The sequence below is a fragment of the Anser brachyrhynchus genome, assembly GCF_964034855.1.
Source record: "Anser brachyrhynchus genome assembly, chromosome: 3".
NCBI lineage: Eukaryota > Metazoa > Chordata > Aves > Anseriformes > Anatidae > Anser > Anser brachyrhynchus.
In genome coordinates, this window is record NC_137696.1 from 85962236 (window position 1) to 85979935 (window position 17700).

The following is a 17700-nucleotide window of genomic DNA, read 5'->3' on the forward strand; positions in this document are numbered from 1 at the left end:
GCCAGTAGCAAACATGTATAAAATATATAAGGATAAACAGGAGGCAGCAGTTTCCCACAGCCTCTGAGGCTGCAGGACATCCTGAACTCAAGGTCATCTCTTTGTGTTCCATAATCCAGAATGGATTTTTCATCCAGAAATTTTTCTGCTATATATTTTAAACCCATCTAACATCCTCGGTCCCCTTGGAAAAGAGTGCTGCAGTTTAATTGTATGTTGGTTAAAAAAAGTAATTCCTCTGTTAGATTTAAGTCTACTGCCAATAATTTGAGATGATGGTCTCCAGCACTTATATGTTGAGAAACTGTCAGTAATTGTTCCCTATTCACAACTGCATTGATTGCTATCACATCCCCATTCAGTCATCTCTCATTCAGGCTGAAGAATGCCAGTCTATTCAACCTCTCCGTGCACAGAAACTATTACATATCTTTGATCATTTCCATTGCCCTTCTTTGGTTTTTCTATAGGCTTTTTGAGATGGCTTGATCTGAACTGAACACAGTATCAGAAAGGGGCTCAATGTGAATTCTTACAGGACCATAATCATACGAGATACACTGATGCTTCCTACAGAGGGACTACCAGCATCCCAAGAGCTCCATAAGCCATTTATGCTCCCAGAAGTTCAAAGCTAATAGAGCAACATCATCCCCATTTGGCAGAGCAAAAGTGGAAGCCTAGGAACCAAATGCACCAATCAATAACTTACCATTAATTTCACTGGCAATGCTTTTGCTTAAACAGCAGCAGTTAAGTGTCTAAACACATCTGTAAATTTAATCCTGAGAGACAAATTTGCTCCAGGTCAGAGAGGCAGCCTGTGGTGGATGAGGGAATTGAAAGCATGTCTCCCAAATCCCACATTAGCTCCATAATCACGCTCTTTCTCTCATTCTTTGTTTCACTACTGAGCTTTAACATGCTTCATCCACTATAGTTATCCATCAGCTCTGGAATCTTAATGTGTTTCTAGGTGGAATATAACAAAATCTTCACTTTTGAAAAGGGATGGTTATGTGATGAAGAGTACTTCAACATTCCTAAACTGAGATTTGGTTTTAGGTAATATATAAACTATGAGCAGCCTGCATATTCTTTTCAATGCATTCCTCACTCATATGGAAAAAGGGAGTAAAAAAAGACATCATGTTTATTAGCTTTAACAGGGGCTACACTTGCCAACCAAAAGCACTTAAATTCCCCCTTCTTACAGCTGCCTCTGCTGCAGAATTCTGAAACAAAACTGAAATGAGATAAAAGAGCAAAGAGCACAAAGGCTACTGAGTTGCTGCTTTAAAGTTTAACTCTGTATTTAAAAGTTGTAAGGTTTGAAAACGTGCTATTAAATTATACCATTGGCATCTACTTGAGCAAAGTTCAGCTTGCACAAAGTCTTCTTTCTACTGACAACAACGATCCAGAGTCAGGTTTTTTCAATCAGTTTAGGAATTCACTGTTCAATTTATCAGGTTTGCTTTTGGACTGAAAGATGGCATATAAATTAAAAGCATACCCCAATAAGACACAGACTTTGATGTCTAATAGGGGTTCTGTGGATTCATTATTTTAATATTTTAGATTTATAATCAGAAGGCTAGCCACTTTACTCCAGTCTATATAATACTTTTTTCATGGTCCCTTTCCCAGCTCTCTCTGACAAATGTTTCCCTCAAATTACATTCATTAATATTGGGGATCCAATGCAAGCCCTAGGGCACTGAGATCAGGGATGATTTGAAACATTAACTTTCCTAGATATTAAAAATATAGTTCAAAAGAAGTTGAGGAAACTCTGTATCACTTGAAATATTTATCTTTAATAATGTATCAACATAAATCAGCTCAAAAACTACTTTGATGGGTGGTACAGTATATACCAATGCTCAAATGAATGGGGGGGGGGGGGAGTGAAGGACAGAACTAGTTTAGAAGAAACTGCACAGGATGAGTCTTTACACACGTTTACACAAGACACTCAAGAGTTCACTTTTGAAGGGAGTTGATGTCACCAGTTACAAATGGTTCATCCTCAATTACCTACTAATACACCAGAGCATTGAAACATCACACCATTTTGTCCTGGAAAAAAATAATGAAGAAAAAAAAAATAGAGTTGCTCTAATCTTAAAATGCTTGTCCTCCTTTTGATTAGCCAGCCTATATAGGTAGAGCATATAAACCTGGAAGGTCTGGCTCCTTTTTCACTCCCTTGATGTAAGAAGTCAGAAAGCTAGTTTAGCTGGGTAGTTAAGCTGAGTTTATGCTTGCTTTGCATTGCTAGAGCAATCCAAATCAGTGGGAGAGTTCCTGCAATTCAAAATAAGTCATCAGATACTAGAGACTCCAACAGTAATCAATAAAGTATCAAAATTCCACATTAGCATTTTGATGTTAAATCCACCACACTCTCAACTGTACTTAGGCCAGCAGTTGTAGGACAGTGGTCTTTTCAGTTGCTGTGTAGCATTTAGGAAGTATGTTATTCCTTAGAGGCAGAGTCACAGAATCAATCCTCAGTTCTGTATTTGTTTCATGAATAATTTTTTACTTTACTTTTTCTTTTAGAGAACACCCAAGATACAGAAATTTTGCTTCTGGTATTTACACTGCATGGTTGCTGTTCAGTAAATGAAAGTATATCTAATTATACAACATGTTAACTCTCCTTTGCATATATTACTATGGACGGAAGTAACTCCCTTCTCTCTAAAACATGGAGATATTTAGGTTTGCACTGTACCATTTAGAATCAACTTTTATTAGATAACCAGAGTTTTTAGAGAGGAAGTTATTACTATTTCATTTTTCCTTCCAGCATCTGTAATACAGAGGAATGGAAATGTTAAATCAGATCTGAGACTGATTCACTGATGAATTTCAGAAGTTGAGCTCTTCCATCAAGATCATTCACTAAAGGACCCATCATATAATAGAGCCATTTTCCAATGGACCCTGTGCCTTTGTGATACTCTGATCCAGAGGTCAGAACTCACTGCATGCAATTGATCTTTAGAATTGTGTGTGCCCCAGTTCTCCTAGGTTCTGCTATATGTACTCATATTTGGTCATTTTGTGTATTTTGCATTTTCATGTGAACAATGCTTATCAGGTGAAAGAGTCCAGACTGAATTCATTTTTATTTTTAATAAAATTTCCTGTTTTTGGAGGGACTGTAATTCCTTCTCTCTCTTCCTGGAGTTATTGAAAGCAGTAATAGTAAAAGTGTTACTATGGCTAAGAGCCTTACCAGTTACCTAGGTCTCTATTGTGGTGCAGCAATATACAAACAAATGCTGTTCCAAGAAGTGCTAGTACACTACCTGGTTCTCATTAACTAATGCCAAGTGATTTTGAATTTTTAGCAAATAATATAGTTACGGAGAACGTAGTTCATAATATAGGTACTTAGAGGAGGCAATACCATTAAAAACATCCATATTCTCTTCTCTAAGCTGCTTATTTGTACTTTTGGAAAATTACTACTGAAGGCTGGCAGCACAGGCTGATCAGGAAGGAAGGGGCAATAGATATAAATCGTACTTAAAATATATGAAATGAATTATTTTCATCAGCATCAACAGAAGTTGAAACCTGAGTGGTGTTTTGGATTCCTCTCTCCCCCCCCCCCCCCCCTTTTTTTTTTTTTTTAAATGGAGAACTTGATTAAGGAGCAAGATTAGGTAGCAATGGAAGTTTTAAAGCATATAAAAAATGTACAATACAGCACCAGGGTCAGGACATACTCACAGAGTTCTAAAGAAACTCATTGTGAAACCAATGAATAACTAACAACAGTAGCTATGCTACTACTGCTTGTCCTTCTGCTTGTTGCAAGCTTTATTATTTTCCAGCAGAATTAGAAAAGGCAAATATCAAACCAAGCTTTTTAAGGGGCTACAGAGACAATTCTGGGAATTACAGACTAATGAGTCTGATTAACATACCAGAAGAAAATCACTTGGTTGCTAATTAGCATAAAATATAATAGAAACTAGAACAGGTGGGCACATGAATAACTAACATACTGGGGCAGAAACAACATCATTTTTATAATTTCATGAAACAGATATTTAAAGGATGCAATGAGGAAAGTGTTGCAATAAGTATGACAATGCATGTATTCAAAAATAAAACCCACTTTCTTTATATAAGATCCTTCAGAAACAGTTCTGAAGAGCTGGCACAGTTAAGGTGACACAAGATAAGAGGGAAGACTTCAGGAATTAAATAATGGTTTAGAAGACAGGAAACAATAGGTTATAACAAACAGTTCGTTCTCAAAAGGCAGGGAATTCGTCAGCAGAAGTGCCTCAAAATCACTGGTACCAATGTCGTCCAATACCCCAGTGAATGATCTGGAAATGTAAAAGAACAGTGGGGTTGGACCAAGTATGGCATTGGCTTCTTTAGCTTTCCATGGTAAATTAGAGAAATGAAAATTTGGGACAGGAAGTATAAGGCCTTGAAGCGGATGACAAGCATCTCATAAGTGATGAAAACAGATGAGCTAGGGGAAAGAGATGCATGAGATGCAACAGTGAACAGAGCTGGAAATGTTCTTACGAGGTCATTCAGCCCATCCCCTGTCTCAAAGCTAGGTGAGCTGTAAGATCTTACATTATCTTTGACAGATGTGGTGTGAAAACCTCTAATGACATAGCTTCTACAGCGTTAGTAAAGAACATTTTTTGAGTGATTGAGTCTCCTAACTGTTAGGAACTTTTATATCTAACCTTAACCTTTCTTGCTGGAGTTCATGCCTATTGCCCACAACATGAATGTGTGGTCATGATCCCTTGCTATTTTGCAGAAGCCCATAATCCCACCCCATCCTTTTTCAGTCATCTCATTTTTACGGAAAGCTTTCTTATCCCTCTCAAGATCAGTTTGTTTCAATTTGTTTCTTTGGAAGAGCCTCTCCTATCATTTACTTTTATCATGAAGCAAGATATTCTAGGCCAATCGTAATTCTCCAGTATGTTCTTACCAAGGCTGAGTAGAGCAAAAAGATTGTCACATGATTTGCAAACTTCCTTTTGCTTATACTATTAAGTTTGTCCTTGTGTAAGAGCAAGATATTGTTGACTCATGTTCAGGTTGTTATCACTATACTCACAGACACTTTCCTGAAGGACTGTGGCTTAATCAGTTACTCCCAATCCCATATTTGTGCAGGTGATTATCACAAACTAACTGAATATTCCTATTGATTTTCTTTTTTTTTTTTAATTAGAAAACATTTAATTGAGATCATTTTGAATTCCAACTCTGTCCTCCAGAGGATTTGCACTGCCTCCCAGCTTCATGTCAACACCAAGTTGAAAATATTAGTAAAAGCGTGAATAAAATCTGACCTGAAAGACCCCATCAAACCTAGCTAGGTCTATGTTTCTATTTAGACAATAACCACAGAGAGTTACTCCCTGAATTTTTCTATCAACCAATTTCACCTCCTCCCTTCTGAGTGTTCATGAAGACCAGGTTTATCTAAAGGAGAGATGTGTTTCCTGCTTCATTCCTACCCATGCAGTTTGTTATCTTATCATACAAAGACATGGGATTTCTTTGATTTATTTATTTATTTTTAACTGCTAAGCCCATTTGGTTGTTAAACATCTCCTTTTTATCTTCAAGGTGAATGTAGAGCAGCTTGTTTCATAAGCTGTTCCAGAATTTTACTGAAATTTAAATAAAGTCCTATTTTCTCCTTTTATAAATATAAATCCTATATAAGCCCTTTTATAGTTTTTCATTGCTTCCTTGCTGTGATAACCAGTGCTATGCTTATCCTCCATATCTCAAGCATAACTACTAGCATTTTCAAACTCTTTAAAATGCCAGGATGATGTTTCTCACCTCCATCCCATCTGAATACACCTAACCTTTCTAAAACTGTCTAATCTTTTCTTTTCCATTTTAGTCTTGAATCTCACCTCCTTTTACACTTGGCATTAATTATGCTGTAAGTTCCCTCAAAGAGGCCTTTCCCACAAAGATTGATATGAAAAAGACATTACATTCTGCTTTCTCACCCTCTTCTCATAGTAGTTCTACTGCACAGGAAAGAAACATATTTCTTTGGTATTTCTCTTACCAATTACTTATATTTGGAATGATTTCCTATTACTCTTGATGTCTTTTGCCAGGTGACTCCCATCTCAGACTTGGTCTTTTTGAATTTGTCCCTACATTCTCATTGTGCTCTGTTACACTTATCTTTCAAAATCTGTTCTAATTCACAGATTTGGTATATGAACATGTTTAAGGTCAACAGTGACCTCACCACTTAACAAAGATAGCTTTTGATACACTTGCTACTGTTCTCTGTCACTGCTGTTTTTTCTGTGTCATTAGTACCACCTATTTGAATATACTTCCCTGTATTTAAATTAATTTTTCAAAAATATGTCTTCTTGCTATTCTCCTTTCTTCCCTTCGTAAGTAGATGCTACTGTTTTTGTGGTGGCACTCATTCAAGTCAAAGTCCACCTCCACATTTCCAAATAGTTCTCCAATAGCTGTTCATGACTTCCACAGTTGTTTTCCCCATTTTCTGAACTGAAAGTTTGTCATGAGTGAAAGAACTGATGGGACACGAAGCATCTAAATTTAGATGTAATTAATTGAAATTATAGTATAGTCAAATCTGCTGATACATGGGCAAAGCTAACAGGGTATCCAGCATGGCTTCTATGGAAATCATGCCCCACAAACAAAGTGGATTTCTCTAAAAGAGTCAAATAATAATAATAATAATATATATATATATAAGTGTAATCCAAAGGATAGTGAGTTTTTCTTTGTGTTTTCTGTTGTTGTTTTTTTTTTTTTTGGGGGGGGGGGGGTTGTTAATTATTTTATTTTTTATTATTTACAAGGTTCACCACCTTAAACTCTTAAACAAAGCTGTTGTGGAATAAAAAAAGAAGGTTCTCTCACAGATCTTAAGGCTTAAGTACTAGTTAAAGGATAAGTTAAAGGATATAAAATTAACAGCAAGAATAAATGTTTAGCTTTCACATTTCAGGGAGGTTATCAATGAAGCTTTTCTATGTTAGAGCTTAAATGAGATAAGTTTCCTGATCATTGAAAATTACTCACGACACTTCACTTGCCAACTGACTGTGAGGAGATATCATGTTACTAAGTGAACAGGTAATGACATGCCAAATGAAATCTACTGTCAATAAATATAAAGAAAAGAACAGGAAAGGGAAACAAACGCATCATGTAGACACAATAATGTGTTCTAAATTAGCTATTACCCCTTTAAAAGATCTTGCAGTCATCGCCCCAGAAAACATCATCTTCATGCTCAGCAGCAGATTAAAAAAGTAAATGGAACACTGGGGACTAATAGGAAAGGAAAAATGAACAAAACAAAAAGCATCATTGCACAATTCTGTTATATGGTATACAGTTCACTTTATCTCATCTCAAAAGAAAAAAAAAATCACGATTTCTCATAACCCAGTAGCTAGGGATACCATATTTAATCGTCAGGAATCAAATTTAAATAATCTGAAAAGTAAGATCTGCTTATTTATTACATTATTAAATTTTAGAACAAACTCCACAGATCCTAAAAGAAATTGCTATCAAATAGGAACTACAATACTTAAAAAACCTTCGGTTCAAAAAGTCTTTAAAATGTCGAGAGCCACCTGAAGGGAATTTATAAGTCATTTTTTCTAATATTCTTTCCCTTACCATCCATCATTGGCCACTCTTAGAGACAAAGCAGAAGAATAGGTGAATGTGAGTCTGATGTAGTGAAGTTTAATTTAAGTAACTGAAAATATATGCTATTAGACTATTCCTAATTTCAGTAGCGTGGCTTGGCAGTACAGAACATTTTGCTTCACAGGCAAAATAGAAGAGTTTACTCATGATTTTTTCCATTATCAGTGCACCATGACTGAGCTTTCTATAAAAGTTAAATTCTTGCTCCAGAAAAAGAAAAAGAGACTCAGAAAGGAGATGAGTATAAAATCATTAATTTGGGCATGAAGGAACAGGTGGAAACATACAAGTGTGTAAAAGACAAGATTTGGGCAAGTGTCACAAAATGGATGAAGAAAGCAGAAGTAAAGGCTGTTGCATACACAGTTGGCCTAATCTGATGCTGGCAAAACATTAAGCTAGCGGAATAAAAGTGGCAAGAACAAGAGACGGAGCCTGTGAGACAGGGACAGAAGGAAGACGAAGAAGGAAGGTAGATGCATGTGATGGAGTAAGAGTCACAGCTGAGTGGCAGGGAAGACATTAAAACTAGGACTGTACACACATAATAAGATAAATCTATTGCTATCTTACCAGGTTAATACAAATTTTACAGAAACATGAGGCTCCCAGTGGATGAAAAAGTGTTACATTGCCATCTAGAGCAGAAGAAGGGAAAATATAGGAACATGTCAGGTGAAAAAAGCTGCTTTGGAAGTGAAAAATTAATAAATAAAACACTAAATAAAATTAAAAGAGAGAAGCATTCAGAACCTCATCAACCAGGAAATCCTCAGGAGCAGTAAGGATGCTTTTTTCACTCTCACATGAAGGGAAACCCCCTGTCAGTGCAATGTAGGACCAGAGTTTTGGCACCATGTGGCCTTTGGATGAGACTCAAACTTGTAGGTTAGACAGAAAAATAACTGTAGGAAGAAAGCACTTGATCTGGCAAGACAAGCCTGACCGTTGACTTTGCCTGGTATCCTATTCCTAAAAAGACCAGATGCTTCAAAGGAGGGCCCAAGAAATTCTGCAAAGAAAATCTGTCCATCGAGGGGGTTTTGTGTTTGTCTATTTTGTTTTTTTAAACTAGAACACATAAATCAATGTTTTATTCTTATACAATAGAATAAAATTTTATTTGATTTCTAAATGTGTTTTCATGCTCTGACGTAAATCACGTCTTTTCTCTGCAGTAATATAAGTCCGTAAGTGTTCATTATGAATAAAAGCAAAGAAAAGTACACTTTCTCTCTGAAACAGTTATATGACAAGATCTTAGAGAAATGTATAAGGAAAACATTTCAAGGTATACTTCACAGATATAACAGTTTTACAAATTAAGTGAATTCCCAACTTGTAAAAGTATGTATAAAACCAATCTAGAACAGTGTGCTGAAGACTCAAGGAGCCAAATTTTCCCCCAAATTGCACTGCTACTGGCCAATACCTTATTACTGTGGTAGAAATGCAACTGTTTTAATTAAGATTTTTCCTCAGCTTACCTGCTGAATAGATCTCAAATAAGCACAGCACGTTTACCATTAATCTCAAAAGCAGTGCAGTGGCAGGGAAGTGGTGCTGCTCCTTTATATACCTTTTCCTTGCATCCACCCTGCCATGCACAGCAGGAGGAGGAGTGCCAGCACTTCCACCTCTGCCCCCAATGCCAGAACCAAAAACACCCTGCCACCATCACAAATATTGACACCACCCAGCCCCACGGATGGCAATCACCTCCATCTCCCACAGCAAAAGCCAGGGCTCCTTGGGTCCCAGGCACGCTTACAGCACACTTAGAAATGAAAGCACATTGTGTCAGGGACTGGTTTCCTCAATGCCACGAAACAAGAAATACCTTCAGGTTTTCAAAATGACTATATCCATAAGATTACAAGCACTAGTCAATTTACACTATAACAGAGCACCCGGTAGCATCTAACTGTTACGCTATCTTCCCTGCACAGCTTCCACAAATGTGGTAAGTCACAACAGCCAGAACTGTTTGCTTAGGACTGAGCAAGAGCAAAATTGAATTACCTCTTGTTATTAGAGAAATTTGTCCCAGAGGAAGGTGTTGAAACCGCTGAAGCAAGAAAGCGAGAGAGCGTTTTATGGCTCACTGCATTATGAATGGTCTATGAATGCACAGACAAAGTAGTCTCCAAAGCTACCAGACTCCAGCTATGGGCTCCATGTTTGATTAAAAGATTATAAATGGTCAGACACATACTCCTGTTCTGTTCTCCAGCAGTTTATGACTCCTTTCCATTTTACAGTACTCAGTGGCAAAACTTGCCTAGTCCAGGCATGCACTGAGACTCCAATTGTTTACCTTAGTTGATTCAAGCTGACATGTTTGAAAATGATTATATCCATTTGTTCTGCTAGATATTTTGTCTTTCCTGCTTATATTTCTTAATTTCTCTCTTCTCCTATTATTGGTCTTATGACTAAAGGTTTTATTCACCACACAATGCTTTTACACACATTTTCTGTCATTCATTACACAGTCTCCATTGTCTCCCACTATCTCTAGGGTGTAGTAAGAAGAACTGAGAATATAAAAAGTTACAGTATATATTACCTCATATGTCTCCCTTAGACTTTAGCTATAGACTTCTATACAGTTTAGTGGAACAGACTTTTCCCTACTGAAATTATTTAATCATGAAAGTTTAATAGTAGGTGTGCGCCCACATAGTATCAAAGTGCGAAATCAGGAATGTTGGCAGACACATGAAAATTCAATCAAGACACATCTTAGTATCTCAATAAATTTGAGGAGAAAATGATCAGTGGTGCAAGAATAAGTGAGATAATCCCTGCCTTATTTTTATATCCTTCTGTCTTCATTTTCTATCCCTCGTCTTCCTGCTTCAAGTTTGATTTTTGCTCACACTTTCTTATGTGGATCTTTCTTAGCTCTGCCCTCACACAGGTATACCTCGATTTTGAGAGAGAAATCATGCTCAAATCAATACATCACTTAATAATTAAAAGTTCATGCTGACACTTCCTTACTTGTGGACATGCAGGAAAAAGAACACCTATTACACATATGAGGAAAGACAGTGAAACCGTTTCTGACTGAAAACTCTCAGGTTTCTTGTCAGGATCCCAGGGGATTTTTACCCCTTTTTAATCCATTTCAATTATTTCTAAGCAACATTCCCTGCAGTTGCTTAAGCTACTAAATATTCAGGTGCCTTTTTAACTCTCTCTGGTGGATTTTGCTACCAGGCTTAGCAGATACAAAGCACGACCTTCCCCACCAAAGCCAATGCCTCTGCATACTTGCCTTAGGAAAGAAAGCCCAGAGGGAGATTCTGCTATCCCAATTTTATATCTCCAGAATATTATCCTACAGCAGTAGGGGAATAGCCAGCAGGTATCCTCTATAGACATCTCTTAATAGAATGCCTTAAAGGAAACTCACCTTCTTGAGATTCAATATTTAATGATCTGAAATACAAAGAACACAAAAATCTTACAAAACGTAAAGGAATTGCTATGCTGCTACAGGTGCAACAGGTAAAAGCTGACTAAGACACACTCCAAAAGTGGACTCTGCATTTTTTCTGCGACAAGTGCTGATAAAAATACTTCTTCAGATCAATTTTACATTAACAGACATCTCCTGGTCTGTGAGGAACACCTGCAGCTCTTCTTCCTCAGCCACCTCTTACAATTTGACAATAATATCCGAGACCAAATGAGTTGAGAAGGATTTGGAAAGCAGTGGAAGGTTAATTAAACCAACTAACTCTCTGAAGCTCTGATTAAAATACAACCTTTCAAGCGTTCATTACCTTTAAGGACAAGTTAGGAACAAGGGCATCAAGCAAGAATCTACACAGACACATTACAGACAGAAAACATTGCAAGCAGTATCTAAGAAAATAAAAATAAAAAAATCAAATCAAGGGTCTGCTGATGCTGGGAAAATGCACACAATAGACTTACTGCCTTGCTGACCCTTTCCCAGGTAACACTGTTATAAGCTACCAAGACTTTTTGGGAGCAGCTGAAAATCTGACATCTGAGATTGGATCCTCATGATTTCCTACCCAGGCTCTGGTACTAGAGAGAGAACTGCATTACAAAATGAGTTTACCTCCTCCAAAATGTAAATGTGCTTTTCTGCCTAAGAAATTGCCTAGCTATTGTGATGATTACTTCTTGCTTACCTGCAAGTTTTAAGCTTCTGAAGGCTAATTAGAAAGCATTCTGTAACCACGACTGTCATAAAGTGGCACACCCACTACCATTGTCTTATTATCTCAGCCAGAGCTCATCTTTAGAAATCATGCTTTCAGGAAAAAAAAAATAATAATAATAATAACTCAGTCTATATCCATACCACTAAATCTATATGAATGCACTCTAAAACCTTAGTAGTGCTCATTACAATCATTTTATCAGCCTGAGCATTTATTACGTAGAGCTCTGAATCATATCTTCTCTCTGCAATAATTCTTCTGCACATTCTGTCACTGTCTTCTGCAGAATTTGTTTAGGCCTTCTCTTATTTTTCAAAAATGGAAGGGAATATGGCTCATTGGAAACTCAAATTGCCAAGTTAAGCACCACCTTGCATTTTTATGGTTTGTATTCATGAAATGGGAATGAGATTTATGTTCCTGACCTTGAAATATTCTGAACCAATTATTTACTTAATATTTATGTTAAATTATCTATGATTGCAGCACTGACTATGAAAGCAACCAGAAAAAAAATTCTGCAGGTGGCCTGTAAAGCTAATTTTGAAGTTAGCTGTACTAAGCTCATGCAGTGGTCTTACAGAATATTAATATAGTGTTATAAACTACAGTACCCTCAGGGTGTTCACCTGCCATGGAATTTAATTTACTTCATATCTCATCTAATAGACTGAATCTCATCTATTAGGTAAATATAATGTGAATATGTTTCCTTGTTTCTCTAAGGAGTTTATTGGTAAAACCTGGTGAGGCATTCCCACAGAATCTTCTACTGTTATAATTAGCTTGAAATTGAGCTATTGTGCCCTTTTCTGTATAAAGCAATATGGAATATAGAGTCTAGGTACAAAATAGCACTGTGTTCAGAGTCAGTGCAGCAGCTGCACTGCTCACACAACACATTTGTGTTTGTTCTTTTTATCACAAGGAGGAAAATATTCCTAAGCAGGCTGGAGGACAGCACCCAGCAAAGGCATTTTCCATGGAAAGAGGCAGAGGATACATGCAGGTGGGAGAAACACTCTTTCCAATTAGCTCTACTCATACTAAAAAGTTTCCCAGTAAGAGGGAGGCCATACCAATTTTTGCTTTCTGATTTGTTTTTACCTGGACTGTTCAGCACATGCCCTACTACTTCTTAGTATTGTACGTTTGGTTTATTCTTCTTAGTCTGTGTTCACTGTGTTAAGCAGTTATTTCTGCTTAACATCAAAGCCACTCCTACAATCTAGCTCCTTTGTGCTGCTCTGTCGATTGGGATGGACAGATTCATGTACATACAGACTTTTTCAAAACTCACAGTAGAATAAAGCTTTACAGACATGCCAGAACAAGCCCTTTTATCCGTGGCCTACACTTCTGTACATGAAGCGTAATCAACATAATTCCCAGGGGTAGGTCCTCCAGCAAAGTTAGTACGAACAGGGAATTTAGGCACCTGATGTGGTAAGTGTTCTCATTCTGTGTATACCATTTGTGATTCAACTTAGTCGTTATGTCAGACAAAGGAAAAAGACATGCAGGATGCATAAAAACAGAAAAATGCATCACAGAAATGGCTTTAGAAAGAGAGAATGAGAAAAAGATAGAACCCATGGGCAACTTAAAAAATAAAAAGTAGATGTTATAGTTCACTGAATCAAATATGACATTATAGTGCAGAGGAAATTGAATTCATCTGTACTCGATAAGGGTGGCTTCATTATTCACTTGTGTCTTTGCTTAGTTGTGACACTCATGACTGATGAGACCATCCCCATCTCATGAAGATAAATTCAATATCCGTAGTATCATTCTAATATATTCTCTATAAATAGAGAATGCATTTAATGGATGGTGTTGGGATAGTATTTTTATCTTCACTGGCTCATGAAAGGAAGGAGTACAATTTACCAGTGCTGACATTCTGAGTGAGTTTATGTAGACCCCTTTTCACAACTGATATGTTGAGGTTGAAAGTGTCAGTATGGGGACATGGGCAAGGGCAGCACAGAGACTGAATCACTGACTTATCACCCAAGATATGAAACCAGAATAGGATAAAGAAGGAGAACAGATTTGGTTACTGTACCTAATGACGATTAGGTATTTGTTGGGGAAGGGCAAAGCACCAACATAATATAGTCAATAAGAGGAAGTGCAAATGGAATGTGCTGATATTAATCTAGCAGTGCTCCAAGCTATAACTTTCCTCCTCTTCTTCCATTCTCTTTCAGTTTTCCAAATCAGTGAAACATTTTTCCTTGATGAGAGGTCTCAGACTCACCTTTCTTCCCTCCTTCAGTATGTACGACATATTCATGCACACATCTAGCAGACTGGTTTAAAAATATTGGAAAACTTGGAAGCTGTTCAACAGAAGTGATCCCAGTAGAGATGCGATTAATAAGTAAAGCATATAGGAGGAGGTCAAAGGTAACTATCATAAATTTAATTTACTATGCACCTGTAATTTATCACAACTCCATACAGAGTGCTCACATGCCTCTTCATGAGAAATGTTTTTCCTGATATTTCTGGGGGGAAGAGGGATAGCACAGTCCAGCACAGCTTCCAAAACTGCCATCTGTTTGTGTGCTACTGTTAACACAACTACACATCCACAGCTACATACCAGGTTAAAGCATTGGTACAGCTGACCATACCGAATTTCCACTAGGAAATTTCCATCCGGATCAGGACACAGGTCCATTTATTCAATATTCACACACTGTCACTACAAGAAAATTGAGACATTTTACTGACAGATAAAAGAAACATTGGAGAAGAAAACTCTGGAATAAGCTGCTCGCATAGTATTTTCTCTTTAATCCCATAATTTGGCACCTGATATAAGTCCACTGTGTAATGATCTATATAACTTCCTGAGTGTAACTTTCAGTGTCACTGGGCAACACCAATATTGCTCGTTTTGTCAGTGTCTTCATTACAGCCACTTTGAGAGTTTCATAACGCAACCATTAAAAGTTGCTTCAGGCTGAAACATGGCACACAAATGCATGAGGAAGCCAAAGTGAGAATAGTTACTTTAATTTTTAGAAAATTATTACATCCTGTCTCTGTTCTGGAGTAGTGAATATGATAACTTGCTTTGATTATCATGTGTAAATTATTAATGGAAATTTTTTCTTGTTTTGTCTAAAACTTTAATTATATAAAGCAGACATTTTCTGTTACATCTACATAATAGAGGATTATTTTATTAGGTGTAAAACAACACCCCTTCATGAGATGATCAGTAACAAATAGGTTCTGTGCAGATAAATACCAGATGTATATCCAAATGAAATGCAAATTTTAAACCATGTCTAAGATGCTCAAAAGACAACAAGGAAACTGAATGGGGAAAAAAGTCACAAAACAAAAAAAAACAAATCCAAACTAATCCCTTGCTTTTTTGTGTGTATGTGTTTCAGTTTTGATAGAAGTGTACTCAGAGCCTAGTCAGTTGTTTTTAAGTACAAAGAGCACTTTATATGATCTTCCCAACTACCTTCCATTGTTGTATGTCCCAATTCACTGGCATAAATATGTATAATATTCTCAGATTCCAGGAGGAATGTAGAAAAGCCATTTTTATAACTAATCCTTGAATAACATACAAGAAATTTTATATGTACATGTATGCATTTATGAGTCACACTTAGATTCACTGGAAGGCTGAACTTAAAGAGCTAGGTCCTTTCTTAATTCTGTGGATTCAGGCCAACTTACATTAGTTAAAGAACTGCCCCAGTAATTCACTGTGGCATTTCTTCTTGGCTTTAATAGGATCTTACATATATATTTTTTCCTCCTATTTTCAATATAGAATTTAATTGATATGAGGTATGAAATATTATAAGGCAAACTCATTTGGAATGGAAGTATCACTTTCCAAGTGAACAAACTGCCCATCTAGTTCTTTCCCCATAAAGCCTCTATTCAGACACTTAATATACTTTTTATTAAAGATTTTCAAGATACCATGGAATTCTGAAACCTTATACACCAAAAAAAAAGTGTTTAACAGTATACTATAACAAATAGTAAGAAGTAAAATGAAGAGGTTTTTCTTTCTACATGTTCACTGAGTTAGAGACTTTTCCTACCTCATAGGATGGACTTGAGATACAATAAATGCTTGAATTAAAACCCAAGTAAATTCTGATTATAAAAGAGATGGTTATGGTTAATATGGATGTGTATGATTAATACACTGTTAAATCAAGAAAAAAAATGTCTCATTATTGGCATTTTGATCAGATTCTTTTGTATCTTCTCATCAGGAAAAAAAAAGTCCACTCAATAGCATAAGAAACATTACCTTTGCCTCCCCACAGACTGCAATTCAAGCTCAGTAGCACTCCACACACGTTCGTTCCCTGAGTGCTCCACTGGTAACACAATTGCGATAATTATGGCATGAGCATGTTCTATGAAACAGATACTAGTTCATTAATTAGAAGATGAACGTAATTGATTATTTCAACAGCAAGGCTAAACACAAGAGTAATCCCACAGAGAGCTCTATAGGGGGAGATCTATGCAAGATGTGCCCTTGACTTAGTTGCTTCTCCCAGGGGGTCTCTTTAAAGGAGCATGGCCTAACAAGATAATAATTACAGGCTACTATTAGTGATAGTTAAGTCAATCATGACCTGTTCCCCTTCACAAATTGTTCCAGAACTGGTGTGTGTTTCAGGGAATATATTTGCCATTTACAACTGTCAGCTGGACACTTAGATGGACAATTGTGAAGGCCCATGGCCACCTCTTCTGATGATGTTCTGTTCAGATAACATTCAGATTCAATCTCATCTTTGTTGTTGATATGTCACAGAGGCTCAATAAGCGTATGCTATCATTTCTCCCCTGCTTTGACAACAGAAATCTTTTGAACAAGAGTAGACTGAGCAGCAAGAGTGAAATATTGTTGTTTGTGTCACCCTCATTAGTTTGGTGACTAAGCACATGGCTTACCAAGAAAACATTTTGTGGATGTAAATCCCCTCACAGAGCCTGTTAACATAGAAACACAAATCAAGACCTCACATTTTGGCATTCGGACCCTAAGAACATGTTCTCAAACACCATTCTGTGTTAGCTGACGAACCCCTAATTATGATCACCAAAGGCCTAATTACAGCAATGCCTTAAATCAGTCCATTCATGTTTTTAAAAAATGCAGTACTTTTAGTGGAACTATCAAGCCAATGCTGCCAAACCTGAGTAACCATGTTCTTCTTTCCCTCTCACCTTGTCATAGGCTGATTTAAGGATTATTGCATCTGGCTTGATTCAAACATTGTATTCAGTCCAGCTTGTGGTTGACCACATATGGGTGTACTAGAGGAGGGGGAAAACCAAGAAGCTTTTCCTTACCTCATTGCATTCCTAGTAATCATTTACCCTTGGCAGTCATCAGCACTTGGCAGCCCTCTCTGTTCCCTGAGCACAGAAACAGGTCCAGTCTTGTGCTGGCTGCATAGTTGCCCCCACCATCACAGAGGGCAAGGGCAATGACAGTCTCTTGCCACCTCTCACCTGGTAAAATGCAGCCAGCTTTCACATGGGAAATAGTATATACCACATCTTTTAAAGTAACGATTCTCCCTTTCATGCTTCTTGAATAGTGAAACAGTCAGAGGTCATCCAGAAACTCCCTGAAACTCCTGGGGTCCGAAGTTACCTGGTAAGCCCTGGACTGATGTAAATCAGTATGAGGGCACTGATCTTCATAAAGATATACTGATGGACACATACTGAG

General features: G+C 37.1%; 1 long non-coding RNA gene across 1 annotated transcript in view; it reads left to right on the forward strand.

Moving 5' to 3' along the window:
* LOC308193168 overlaps positions 1-15598 on the forward strand; it is a 34896-nt gene extending 19298 nt beyond the window's left edge. The window contains exons 2-3 of the long non-coding RNA XR_013949442.1: positions 12880-12960; positions 14168-15598. This is a non-coding gene — a long non-coding RNA (uncharacterized lncRNA). The remainder of the gene's footprint in view (positions 1-12879; positions 12961-14167) is intronic.
* The last annotated feature ends 2102 nt before the right edge of the window (positions 15599-17700 follow it).